Below are 9391 nucleotides of genomic sequence, written 5' to 3'. Positions count from 1 at the left end.
ACATGAAGACTAAATATTTTATATATCTTAGGATTTATGTAAGTATAAGAAAGTTAGTTACACTCGAAAAATCAGTATGGAATTGGTCTAAAAAGATAATTTTGTGCTAGCTAAATTTTAGGGAAGTTGGTTTTTAAATGATTATCTTTTCAAACAAAAAGGGGATTTTATTTTTATTCTGATTTTCTGAAAATATCTTTTACAAATAAAATCTCCCACGTTTTCTAAAAACCTTGCTGCCTACTCCTCCATGATCTTCTTGAAGTCATGGTCTTGCACATTGAGGAGTTCATGTTTCCTTAATTTTAGGAACATGATCTTCTTAGTGGGTGTGAGTAGTGGCGTTCTGGTGTTGCTGCACAAAGAGGTTTTTCCAATTTATTTACTGCTCTATAAATAGTTTTTGAAATTTAATGGAAAAACTCACCCTTTTCTCACATAAGTTTTCATCTTTTATTCGAGTTAATTGTCCAATTCCATACAAGTCTATTAGAGTGTTCTAAATGTTCTTATACTAGAGTTTGTTTTTCTTTTGAGTTGTAATTGGGAATGGGGAAGTTCAAGTGAACGTTTGTGTATGAGAAAGAGAAGAGAGAAAGAAGAGAAAGAGAAGAGAAAGAGAAGGGAGAACAGAGAAGTGAGAAGAGAGAAAGAGAAGAGAAGAGTAACAAGTTGGGTAACTTGTTCCTGAAGGTCTCAAGTTCGTAGAGGAACTTGAGTTTGAGTCTTTAGCTTGTAATAGGATCATTTTCCCTATTATAGTGAAGATTCTTTTCCTAAAATCCCAAGTGGTAGTGGTTTTTCTCCTTGTTAGGGCCAAGGAGTTTTCCACGTAAAATCTCTCTTGCATTCTTTAGTTCCTTTAGATTAATCTCTCAGTTCCTTTAGCTAACTTAAGTTTAATTCCGTAAAAAGTTTGGCTAAATTCTCATACTACAATTCAACCCCCCTTTCTTGTAGTATTCATTAAAACAACAAACCCCTCTCTAATTTCCATAAGTTCAGCAGTAGTAGGTGAGAGAGCATTGAATTTCATGGCATATCCTATAACCCACATTCCCTTTTTCACATATGATAATTCCACCTCCCCCAACATTGTCCACATTAATCCAAGAACCATCAGTGTTGAACTTGTGGTATCCCTTTTGGGGAGGGGCTTACATCCTTGAAGCCTGAGTGGAGGATGATGGTCTGTCAACACTACCCTGAGATAAGACCAAGCAGTAATGATAATCAACCAGGAACTTGTTAAAAGTTGACTGTATAAATAACTTATTTTTTTTATAAAAAACTGCCATATTTCTAGGATTCCAGATAGGCAGATATGCCATATGGCAACAAAAAATATAATTCTCCAAGGAGCATCATTAGTAAGGTTAAAATGCAACCAATTAGTGAAAGTGGAGTTATAAAACTTTTGTAAATCGATTTTTAAATGGTTAAATTTTTCAAAAATAAGTGACCAAAAAGAACAAGAATTGGGGTAGTCTCTAAAAAGGTGGATAAAATCTTCAAAGGAGTAATCACATCTCATGCATTTAGGATTAAAAAAGGAAATTTTTTTCTTTAGAACAGTTCCCACAAGGAGGATGTCTCTAACAATGTTCCAAAAGAGCATTTTATACTTATAAAGAATTTTGATTTTCCATAAATTTTTCCAAGAAAAAGAATAGAGAAAAGAGGTATTAAGATTATTATAGGGGAGGGTAAATTTATAAGCCGATTTAATGGTGAAAGATCTGGAATTATCTAAAGTCCATTTTAATCTATCATGAACCTTAGCAACTTTTGGGAGGGGGTGAGCAAGAATTTGGATACAAAGGGAGTTAGGAATTATATGCAAGACATCATTTAAATACCACTCATTGTTCCTAATAATGTTGGAAAATCTCCAATGACCTTTAGAATTAGGAATAGAAATGTTAGGAATTTGATAAATAGGACTGTCTCCTATCCAATGATGATATATGGAAGTTTACTCACCATCTCCGATGTTAATGATAATTCCTTTTTTTAAGATGTCTCTCCCGACTAAGATATCTTTCCAAATAATGGAGTCAGTAGGTTTTGAGCAATAGTCAATGAAATTAGAGTATTTTAGGTATTTCTTTTTCAAAATTTGAACCCAAAGTTTTTGATCTTGAGTGAGAATTTTCCATCCTAGTTTAGCCATAAATGAGAGATTCCATCTACCTAAGTTTCTAATACCTAGATCCCTTTTAGATATAGGATCACAAACCACCTTCCAGTTAGTGCGAGGGATAAATCTAGATCTATTAACTCTATTCCAGAGAAATTGTTTACATTTTTTTTTGTAGATCAGATAAAACAGATTTATGAATGACATTGGTTTTCATAGCATAAACCGGATAAGAGTTTAAAACTGATTTAATAAGAGTACATCTTCCGAACATATTAAAAAGCTTAGCTTGCCAAACTTTAATTCGTGAACAAGTTAAAAGAAGAGGAAAGTAGTCTAACTGGTTTAAACGTTTGCGAGATATGATGATACCCAGATATTTTCCAAAATTAGTGGTATTAGTAATGTTACAAAGGTCACAAATAGACTTCCTGACATTGTAGTTCATCTTCCTAGGGAAAATAGCAGAAGACTTTTGAATATTAATAGAAAGACCTTAAATGCTTTTAAAGTTATCAAGAACTTCCATAATAACCTTAATATTGTTAGAATCCGCCTTTCCAAAAGAAAGACATCATCGGCATAAAATAAGTGAGAAATATTGACATCTTTAGCATTTTTCATAGGTTTCCAAGTACCATAACTAACTTTGTCTTGAATCATACAAGAGAGCCGATCTAGGCAAAGGACAAAAATGTAAGGTGAAAGGGGACAACCTTGTCTAATGCCTCTAGAAGGAGTAAAAGAGTCAGTGATCTCAACATTCCAAAGAAGAGAAATGTTAGGAGTACAAATGCAACTTAGAATGAGATTAACAATGTTAATGGGAAGATTAATCATTAAAAGGGTGTCTTTAATAAAGTCCCATCCTAAACCATAAAAGGATTTTGAAAGGTCGATTTTAAGGGCCATAAGATTAGCATTCTTAGAAACTTTGTTAAAATGGTGAGCTACTTCCTTTATAATGACGATATTCTCTTATATAGTTCTATTTGGAATAAAACTTGATTGAAAGGGGGCTAACAATATCATTCATGAGAGGTTTAAGTTTATTAGAAATGCATTTAGTGATTAATTTATAAATGGAGTTACATAAACCAATAGGTCAAAAGTCTTTCATAGAAACAGGACTATCACACTTAGGAATAAGGGCAATGTAAGAATTGTTGATGGAAGGGGGATATCACCATTAGTGAAACAATCCGAAATGAAATTCGAAATGGAAGAATCAAGGACAGACCAATGATTTTGAAGGAAAATAGGTTGTAGGCCATCAGGACCCAGGGACTTAATTGGGTCCATTTGAAAAAGAAGGGTTTTAATTTCATCAGTAGAAGGAGGAAGGGAAAAATTAGGATCAGATCAGGAGGGAATGGATTTAGGATATTGATAAGAAAGCAATTTGGAAAAGTCAACAGAAACACTTTTGAGAACATTTAAAAATTAGCCCTAGCCATGCATTTCAAATCATTTAATTTAGTGATCCAATTACCATCATGATCTTGCAAAGTTAACACTTTTCCCCCGTTTCTTTTAATATTTGCCATCATGTGGAAATACTTGGTATTACAATCACCATTCTTCCTCCAATCCAACCCGATTTTTGAGCATAAATGACTCTTTCCATTTTATATATGTGATTTAATTCAAAAAGTAAATCTTTTTCTAAAGAAACAAGGAAAGCCAAATACCGTTTAGAAAGGGAAATCTGAATCCCATCAATCCTAGCAACTAATCTTTTTTTTTTTATTAGTAATATTACCAAAAATATTATGATTCCAATATTTAATATTACTACTAAATTCTTGCCTTCCTTTAAGGAAATCGAAATCATGCATATTCCAGTTTTGAACAAAAAAATATTTAAATTGAGGGTATTCCATGGTATAGGGGGGCTGTTTATCGTGCAATCGAATAATTAAAAGCCTTTCCATTTTCGAAAGAAAAAGAATAAGAATTGAAGCCTTTGAAATCCTTTCCATGATGGTAAGAAAAAGAAAGAAAAGAAAGAGCTAACGAAAAGGAAATGGAAGCTTTTTCGTATAATCAATAAGTGATCTTTGAAATCGCCATTTCACGATTTTGCAGATACTAGAAAGAAGTCTGGAACCTCTGAGGTCCCTTCTTGCCATATGAGCTTCATAATCTTTGGCGGCGCGGTGGGCTGACTACCCGCACGCGTCGTTCCTTAAGGTCCTATCGCTATAGCGCATGCGCTATTAAGACTTGCCGAGAAGTCATCCGATACGACGGATGGCCGACCCCTACAAGAAGAGGAGGCGGGCGCTCAACTAAAAGGTTGGGGGGTTTCTAGAAACCTCAGTAGGGTTGGTGCTCCAAGGGTTCGCATGGGTAACCAAACCATTCATCTAGGTTAAAGCGAACGCTAGGGGCGGTATCCATTACCTCGGCAAAGCGGTAGATCTCGATAGAGAACCTGGGAGGAGTCTACTGCGCGGGGGTAGATTCTCACGACTAGGAGGAAGATTGCTAACATGGAGTTAGAAGAAAGGAGTGCCCGAATGTTTCGCGGGAGTAGCGTCCCCATCCTTGTGCTGTAAGCCTACGACCCCCCAAGTATTCCTTTCCCTAAATGAGCAGGTGAACTTCCTTTTTAAAAAAACAGCAAACAAGAAGGAAGTTCGCAAAAATAATAGCTCAGTCGGGTTGAAGAAACCGTAATAAGGATTATTGGGGCATGCGAGGTTTGTGGGGATTCAAAAAAGGAGTAGACATTCTTGGAAAAATGCAAAATCTAGCCAAACAGCCTTGTATCTAAATGGATAAGGGCCTCCATTATAATTATCACAAACTGAAATTAAAATAGGACAATGATCGGAATAAGTGCGAGCTAAGTGAGGCACCTGAGTATTAGCATAGGTGTTGAGCCAATTCGGATTTCCCATAGCCCTGTCCAATCTTTCTTGAATGATATTTAGAGCCTCCCTCGCGTTGTTCCAAGTGAATGGATTTCCAGAGAAGCCCAAATCCATTAAACAAGCCGCATCAGCCAATTTATTAAGATCAGAACACTAACTCTGTCGAAATCTTAAGCCACCAGATTTTTCAGCAGGGCTGGTGACTTCATTTAAATCACCTAGAAAGAGCCAAGGTGTGTCATCAGGGGGAAGGGAGGAATGCAAGTCATTCCAAAACTTATGAGGTTCAGCAGGAGAAGATGGTGCATGCACTACAGTAAGGAGAACTTCCTTGCTTTGAGGAGAGAATTTGAACAAAGCATGAAAGTAGTTCCTCGTGTGGCCTTCAATGTAATTGACAATTCGATATTGTTCTTATACATAAGCCAAATTCCACCTAGACCATTTGGCTTGATAAATTCAAGTTTATCAAAACCCAAAAGCTTTGAAATATGAGAAGCCCTTGTTCCATCACTTTTAGTTTCCAAGAAAATGAAAATACTCGGATTATGAGCTGAAATTACCTCCCAAGCATGGGGAATGAATTTGTTCCTTGAAGAACCTCGGACATTCCATATAACAATCTTCATATCAAGATCGGGATACGGGGGTGGCGACTTTTCATTACAAAATAAAGGGTCGAATTTATCCCAATCCTTCCAAGCTTCCGCTCGATCCATCATCACTATATCGTGCATTTGCGTGGGATGACCATTGAGTCTAATTCCCTGATTGTGTTCACTATTTCCTAGAAGTTGACATCTATTTGGAGTTCCACCACTCCCTTTCTGATCCTGGAGATTTTCATATGGTGTTCAGGGTTTTCTAAATCTTGTTCGCTGTTTTTTCGAACAAAGATTGATGATTTGTGGGTTGCTTGGAGGAAGATCTAGGTTATGGGGTGGGTAGTTGGGCCAAGCAACTTGTTGTTGATACCAAGGGCGGAGTGTCTGGGACGATGGGGGAGGTGGTGGTGGTGGAGGTGGAGTAGGTAGAGAGTTCCGGGCTAATTGGCTGGTCATGAGGGAAGTTATTTGGAGCAAAGTGTTGTACATCATCTCGATGACGGAGTGGGATTTGAATCTATCGATGACCATAGTAGAGGCCTCGGAGATTGATGGTGAGTCGGGATTGTCGGAATTGAGGGTTCGGTCGACGACCACAGCATCGGTGAGGGTAATTGAGGGGGGGTTTGAATCAATTCCTTGATTTGAGCTGGAGACATAGATGGAGTGAACGATAGTTGGATTGGAGGAGTTGGAGGACGGGGGTAAGGGTTGAACGAGATTCTCATTGATAAGGGAGATGCCGGAGTTATCGGTTCTCCCTGAAATATTTGAGGGCGGGAGAGAGATAGAGGGTTTGAGGTTTGAGCTTGCTGCTGCGGTGGCGATAAGGATCCCCTCCGGGGAACTCTCACTGACCACCGGGGAGGTCGTACAAGGGGGAATTTTGCTTTGTTTTTCTCCATTGGAATTGATTTCTTGGTTTGTTTTTTCAGTGTTATTGTTTTCTTTTGTGAATTGATCTGAGAATTGTTGTTTAAATTAGGGGAATTGGAAGGGTTTGCATGGTTTTCCATTGTTGGTGCCGAGTGTGCTTTTGCCAAATGGAAAGAAAGGTCTTTGGGAGGGAGAAGAAGAGAAGGGGAAGAGGAAGCGTGTGGGTGAAGAAGAATAGAAAAGAGATTTGGGGGATTTTCTTTGGTTTTTTCCAGATGAAGGTTTTTTCCAGATGAAGCTCATCATTGCCATGAATTAGTTTATTAGCTAAATTCTGATTGGGAGTGGAGATAGTGGGGTCCAATAGAGCAAAAGAGTTTGGAGAAGTAGCAATATCAGCAGAAGAAATATTTTGGGCGAATCTCTTGGTTGGATTGGGCTTTGTGATGAGATTAGGAGTTGGGCTTAGCTTGGGTTTTTGGTCAGCATTGGAGAAAATAGGACTATAATTATTTTTTCCATTTGTAATTTGGAAGGGGGGGCTTTTTTTTTATTGAACACTATGGTCCAAGGGCCATACTCAGATGAGCTATGAGAGGCATTGACCCTTGAATTAAGGGTAGTGGAGGCTGATGCTTCATCCACTTTGGAGCTATCTTTATTGGAAACTGGAGGATTAGTTGAAATAATCTATCTTTGGAGCTATCTTTGTCAAAGTTTGCAACAATTTCAACATCTTTTTGCTTTTGGCTATATTTGTCTTTGGAGTGACCTATTTTTCCACATAAGAAACATAAACATTGTATATTCTCATACTCAATGCATTGCCAACTATTCCCAACCCAGACATTTGTGATTAGGGGGGAGGTAAGATCAATGTCGAGACAAACCCTTGCATGTCTGGCCCTTGTTAAGTGATCGGTAGCATAATCAACTCTGAGGGGATTTCCTGCAAGCTTTGCAATATCAAACAAATCTTCTTTTTCATAATATTCAACCAGCAATTCAGGGAAGCATATCCAAACCATCATTCTATCAAATGGATTCATCGAAGGACGGAAATTTGGCTTCCATTTAGTGATCATCAAATAGTGATCTAAGATGAACCAAGGCCCTCCAAGGAGAGCTCTCTCATAATCATCTTGGATAGAGAAACGGAAAAGATAGACATCCTTTCCAAGATCAATTACTTCCAAGGATTCCTTTGGTCTCCACATAGCCCTTTCACGTTGAGTAATGAACGAAGGACGGACTGAGATGCCTAAGAACTTTCCCATCAGAGTTAACTTCTAAGGTTGCCTGAGTTTTTGCAGAGTATCTTTACCAAAAGAGACTGCCTTAGAAGGGTCAAGAGGTGAAAAAACTTCATCTTCCCATTCGATGGAAGTGATGACAATTTTCCGAGCCTTAGAAAACCATTGAGAAGAAGCTTGAAAAGCTTCTCTAAATGATTTCTTATTGGGAGAGGAAGGAGGTGTAGAAACTTTATTAGTGTAGGCGTCGTTTGAAGTGCGCCTACGTAAAAGCATGTTGTGAATATGCTTGGCACTCATAGGAAGTGGGATTTGACATAATACGATTAGGGACAAATAAAGTAGGGAGCCGCCAACAAGTTTTTTAGGAACTTGTAAACCGTTCACGGATTATAATAGGCAACCACGAATAAGGGACAACGAAGACAACAACGATTGACCCGTGAAAGTTACACCCCATTCATAATCCATGAGATTACTAACTCCATATGGTTCGGAACCACGAAAGGAGGATCAGGGATGATGGTACGAAGTGAGTCATGGAGTCACATTCGCCCGTATTGGCCTCTACTCGATTCTTATATTGAAAAGCATTCCTGCGATCTCAAAGGCATACAAACAAAAATTCAATTTGCTCCAAACTATTATTAAGCTAAATTGGTTTAATATTAATGCAACATATAATTCTAAAATATTGTGATCACTTGATTAAACAACAAGATTAAAAAGGAACCTAAGCAGGTTGTCCAAATTATCTTATTAGGCGTGATTTTCAATTACATATTCCCTTTAAACATGCAATATGGTGATCATAAAAATAAGCATTAATATTGGAAGCAATTTAACCATAATATCATTAGTCAAATCAAATAATAATACTAACCTAATCATGATGCTAGCAATAAAAATAAGAGTAATTAAGTGATTAATTACTCACTTTCCGCGTTTCCTTGAATTGTTACATCATGAATAAATTGTTAGTAACTTCAATAAAAATATAAATCAAATAAAAATTAAATTAAATTAAGGTAGATTTGATTTGGTCCAAACCCTCATCCAATTATATCTTTCACGCCTTGGTTTAAGTATAGAACTTTGGGTATTGTATGAACTCCTTGGAGTGCTTAAGGGAAGTATTATGGAAGAATAGGGAGGCTAGTGTTTAGGCTAAAGAGGGAGAAGAAAATTATTTGATGATCAAGGTTATTGAACATTGGAAAAGGGGAGATATGACCTCTATTTATAGAGAAAAAAGAAGGTCGGAGAATCAAGAAAAGATAAGAATTCGAATCGGATAAAACTCTTGCGATAGACAGCAGTTTTTGCGGTTTTTGTTTTTATCATATCTTTTGATCTAGAAATAGGAATAAGATGAATAAGATATAGTTGAAATTATCTTGAAGTCTAATTTTTAACCGAATTAGAATCAGATTAAAATATATTGTAGAATAAAAGATATGACCGAAATAGTGAGACAATGTCAGTTTTGGATAGAGTTTGACATTTTATTCATATCTTTTCCGTTATAGCTCGGAATTGATATTATAATATATCATTGGAAATATAATTTCAAGGGATATCCAACCATATAAAATTTGGATAAAAACAATGAGGCACGAAAATAATATCTGTATATCT

The sequence above is a fragment of the Chenopodium quinoa genome, unplaced genomic scaffold (genome assembly GCF_001683475.1).
Source record: "Chenopodium quinoa cultivar QQ74 unplaced genomic scaffold, ASM168347v1, whole genome shotgun sequence".
Lineage (NCBI taxonomy): Eukaryota > Viridiplantae > Streptophyta > Magnoliopsida > Caryophyllales > Amaranthaceae > Chenopodium > Chenopodium quinoa.
This window is presented reverse-complemented; position numbering follows the sequence as displayed.